Source organism: Rattus norvegicus, chromosome X (assembly GCF_021556685.1).
Source record: "Rattus norvegicus strain SHRSP/BbbUtx chromosome X, alternate assembly SHRSP_T2T, whole genome shotgun sequence".
In the NCBI taxonomy this organism is placed as follows: domain Eukaryota; kingdom Metazoa; phylum Chordata; class Mammalia; order Rodentia; family Muridae; genus Rattus; species Rattus norvegicus.
This window is the reverse complement of record NC_141554.1, coordinates 122,201,670-122,206,925: the sequence shown is the minus strand read 5'-3', so window position 1 is coordinate 122,206,925 and position 5,256 is coordinate 122,201,670.

The following is a 5,256-nucleotide window of genomic DNA, read 5'->3' as shown; positions in this document are numbered from 1 at the left end:
TCAACATCTTTAGTCATAAGGGAAATGCCAATCAAAACAACCCTGAGATTTCACCTCACACCAGTGAGAATTGCTAAGATCAAAAACTCAGGTGACAGCAGATGCATGCGAGGACGCGGAGAAAGAGGAACACTCCTCCATTGTTGGTGGGATTGCAGACTGGTACAACCATTCTGGCAATCAGTCTGGAGTTTCCTCAGAAAATTGGACATTGAACTGCCTGAAGATCCAGCTATACCTCTCTTGGGCATATACCCAAAAGATGCCCCAACATATAAAAAAGACACTTGCTCCAGTATGTTCATAGCAGCCTTATTTATAATAGCCAGAAGCTAGAACGAACCCAGATGCCCTTCAACTGAGGAATGGATACAGAAAATGTGGTACATCTACACAATGGAATATTACTCAGCTATGAAAATCAATGACTTTATGAAATTTGTAGGCAAATGGTTGGAACTGGAAAATATCTTCCTGAGTGAGGTAACCCAATCACAGAAAAACATACATGGTATGCAGTCACTGATAAGTGTCTATTAGCCCAAATGCTTGAATTACCCTAGACGCCTAGAACAAATGAAACTCAAGACGGATGATCAAAATGTGAATTCTTCACTCCTTCTTTAAAAGGGGAACAAGAATACCCTTGGCAGGGAATAGAGAGGCAAAGATTAAAACATAGACAGAAGGAACACCCATTCAGAGCCTGCCCCACATGTGGCCCATACATATACAGTCATCCAATTAGACAAGATGGATGAAGCAAAGAAGTGCAGGCCGATAGGAGCCGGATGTAGATTGCTCCTGAGAGACACAGCCAGAATACAGCAAACACAGAGGTGAATGCCAGCAGCAAACCACTGAACTGAGAATAGGACCCCCGTTGAAGGAATCAGAGAAAGAACTGGAAGAGCTTGAAGGGGCTTAAGACCCCATATGAACATCAATGCCAAGCAACCAGAGCTTCCAGGGACTAAGCCACTACCCAAAGACTATACATGGACTGACCCTGTACTCTGACCTCATAGGAAGCAATGAATATCCTAGTAAGAGCACCAGTGGAAGGGGAAGCCCTGGGTCCTGCTAAGACTGGGCGGCAATCGGGGGAGGATGGGGAGGGGAACACCCATATAGAAGGGAAGGGGGAGGGATTAGGGGGATGTTTGCCCAGAAACCGGGAAAGGGAATAACACTCGAAATGTAAATAAGAAATACTCAAGTTAATAAAAAAAAAGTTTTGACATCTTCACAGGTACAGTAAATGGGAAGGGAAATAGTAAACATAATGAACATCTATATCCTGGAAGCAATTCTTTTTTCTTTCTCTGAGATTTGAAATGTGTGTGGCTACTGCATCCAGGAGCCTGAGGTCAACTTATGTCCTCAGAAGAGCTAATGGGATTTTTCATTAAGCAGAATAAAATCTTTATTAAAATAGCTAATTTTGAGGTTTAGGGAAGATAACTCAGAGGGTAAAAGTATGTGTTCCTCAAGTATGAGAACCTGAGCTCAAATCCCAGTGTCCATATAAAACCATCGGCATGACAGTGCGGACAAGTAATCCTAGTACTGGAAGGCAGGGGCAGTCCTGGCTGTTTGCATGTCTGGAGTATCTAAATAATCACTGAGTTCCAACTTCAGCAAGGAACCTTGACATTTAAAAATAAGATGGATAATGACTCGGGAAGAAACCTGGTGTTGACTTTGTGCCTTCATATGTACACATGCATTCATATTTACATGTGTATATGCTATATTTAAATTGAAATTAGGTTTGCAAGATGGCTTGAATAAAAGTATTTGCCATGTAATCCTGACTACTTGAACTTGATTCTGATGTCCAACAATGGAAGGAAAAAATTAGCTCCTGAAAGTTGTACACACACACACACACACACACACACACACACACACACACACCATCACCTACACCATCAAAAATTGAATTAACAACTTAAAATAAAATAGCTCATTTGAAGGGAAAATAATTCATTTCTGAGTATCTAAAATACATTTTCAGCTGTGACCATATTATACAGCATCTTTTGTCCTTGGAATGTTAATTGTACCAATTATATTCACAAACAATATGAGTCTAATGGCAGCGCTCTAACTAACTGCTTGCATTTTTATCACTGCCAACATGAATTGCTTTCCAAGGCTTAATTCCCAGTCAATCTGATTTAAATCAAAGGTGATGTGAATGCTAGTGAGCTTTGTACACTAAAGCCGAAGCAATCCTTAGGACAATCAGGCTGATCCAATATTTTACCGTTAGGAATTTTGTTTTGTTATTTTAGTGGTATTGTGTGCTCTCCCAGACCTTGTATAGACTACAAATCCTGTGCGTTCTGGCAGTCACTGGGCAGTGTGGAAGTGCCGAATAGTTTTTCACAGCTCATCGATATGCACATGTCCTTTGAATCTTAAGATTCCAGATGACAGAACAGAATTATTTTCATATCAAAGACATTCTCAATGTTCAGTGTTAGAGGGTTAGTAAAGTAATTAGAATCAGTTAAGAGGCCTTTAGGAGATTATGACAGGAAGCGACACCAGTAACCAAATGTAAATTGCAGCCAGGTTGAAAAAAAAGTATGAAAGAATTTTCATAATTGTGAAAACAATGCACATACTGTTAAAATATTCAAATAATTTAGAAATGTGTACATTAAAAAGTACAAGTAGATTCTATATCTTCAAAACCTTCTTACGGATAATCTTTTTGAGCAGCTCACTGAATATTTGTTTAGTCATTTTCTTTCTACAAATATGCCTGTGTTTATCCATATACATGTAAAGTGGAATCACATGCTATGCATGTTGCTCTGCTTAGGATTTTATAAACACACCTTGACTATCTTTTCATGTTACTTAGTCTAAAGCTGTTTCATCCTTACTAGCTAACAGACCTTATGGATGCATGATTGTCTCTGAGGACACTTCATAGGTTTGCTGTTCTAATTAATGTTACAATGACCATTCTTCTTCTTTTTTTTTTTATTAACTTGAGTATTTCTTATATACATTTCAAGTGTTATTCCCTTTCCCGGTTTCCGGACAAACATACCCCTCCCCCCTCCCCTTCCTTATGGGTGTTCCCCTCCCAACCCTCCCCCCATTGCCGCCCTCCCCCCATAGTCTAGTTCACTGGGGGTTCAGTCTTAGCAGGACCCAGGGCTTCCCCTTCCACTGGTGCTCTTACTAGGATATTCATTGCTACCTATGGGGTCAGAATCCAGGGTCAGTCCATGTATAGTCTTTAGGTAGTGGCTTAGTCCCTGGAAGCTCTGGTTGCTTGGCATTGTTGTACTTTTGGGGTCTCGAGCCCCTTCAAGCTCTTCCAGTTCTTTCTCTGATTCCTTCAACGGGGGTCCTATTCTCAGTTCAGTGGTTTGCTGCTGGCATTCACCTCTGTATTTGCTGTATTCTGGCTGTGTCTCTCAGGAGCAATCTACATCCGGCACCTATTGGCCTGCACTTCTTTGCTTCATCCATCTTGTCTAATTGGATGACTGTATATGTATGGGCCACATGTGGGGCAGGCTCTGAATGGGTGTTCCTTCAGTCTCTGTTTTAATCTTTGCCTCTCCCTTCCCTGCCAAGGGTATTCTTTTTCCTCATTTAAAGAAGGAGTGAAGCATTCACATTTTGATCATCCGTCTTGAGTTTCGTTTGTTCTAGGGATCTAGGGTAATTCAAGCATTTGGGCTAATAGCCACTTATCAATGAGTGCATACCATGTATGTCTTTCTGTGATTGGGTTAGCTCACTCAGGATGATATTTTCCAGTTCCAACCATTTGCCTACGAATTTCATAAACTCGTTGTTTTTGATAACTGAGTAATATTCCATTGTGTAGATGTACCACATTTTCTGTATCCATTCCTCTGTTGAAGGGGATCTGGGTTCTTTCCAGCTTCTGGCTATTATAAATAAGGCTGCGATGAACATAGTGGAGCACGTGTCTCTTTTATATGTTGAGACATCTTTTGGGTATATGCCCAGGAGAGGTATAGCTGGATCCTCAGGCAGTTCAATGTCCAATTTTCTGAGGAACCTCCAGACTGATTTCCAGAATGGTTGTACCAGTCTGCAATCCCACCAACAATGGAGGAGTGTTCCTCTTTCTCCACATCCTCGCCAGCATCTGCTGTCACCTGAGTTTTTGATCTTAGCCATTCTCACTGGTGTGAGGTGAAATCTCAGGGTTGTTTTGATTTGCATTTCCCTTATGACTAAAGATGTTGAACATTTCTTTAGGTGTTTCTCAGCCATTCGGCATTCCTCAGCTGTGAATTCTTTGTTTAGCTCTGAACCCCATTTTTTAATAGGGTTATTTGTTTCCCTGCGGTCTAACTTCTTGAGTTCTTTGTATATTTTGGATATAAGGCCTCTATCTGTCGTAGGATTGGTAAAGATCTTTTCCCAATCTGTTGGTTGCCGTTTTGTCCTAACCACAGTGTCCTTTGCCTTACAGAAGCTTTGCAGTTTTATGAGATCCCATTTGTCGATTCTTGATCTTAGAGCATAAGCCATTGGTGTTTTGTTCAGGAAATTTTTTCCAGTGCCCATGTGTTCCAGATGATTCCCTAGTTTTTCTTCTATTAGTTTGAGTGTGTCTGGTTTGATGTGGAGGTCCTTGATCCACTTGGACCTAAGCTTTGTACAGGGTGATAGGCATGGATCAATCTGCATTCTTCTACATGTTGCCCTCCAGTTGAACCAGCACCATTTGCTGAAAATGCTATCTTTTTTCCATTGGATGGTTTTGGCTCCTTTATGACCATTCTTCTTAACAGATGTGGGCACATTTGAAAGTTATCATTAACCAGTTTCATAGAGGGGGACTTTGTTTTAGTGAATAATATAGAAGTGTCACCTAAAGAATGAGCACCAACTCATGGTGCATCAAAGTGCCTAAGGGATTATTTTGAAGAAATAAATAACTGACAGGATGTGAAGACTGGTTAGATCAGGCACGGAAAGCACGGTCCAAGATAACTTCAAACTCTTAGTTCTCATTGATTTAAAGAATGGTGTCACCTTTTACAATCACAGTTAGGCTTAAGGGATCATGCTTTCAAAGAAAAAGAAAGAGAGAGGAAAGATAAAAGAAAGCCCAAAGACTGAGTCTCTAGGCTGCCTATGGGAAGACAGCAGAAAGCAAAAGCCATCAAAGGTAACAGGAGATGAGTAATCAGACAGGTAGGAGGGCAAATCTACAAGGAAAGAGTTCTAAGGATAATCTGCGAC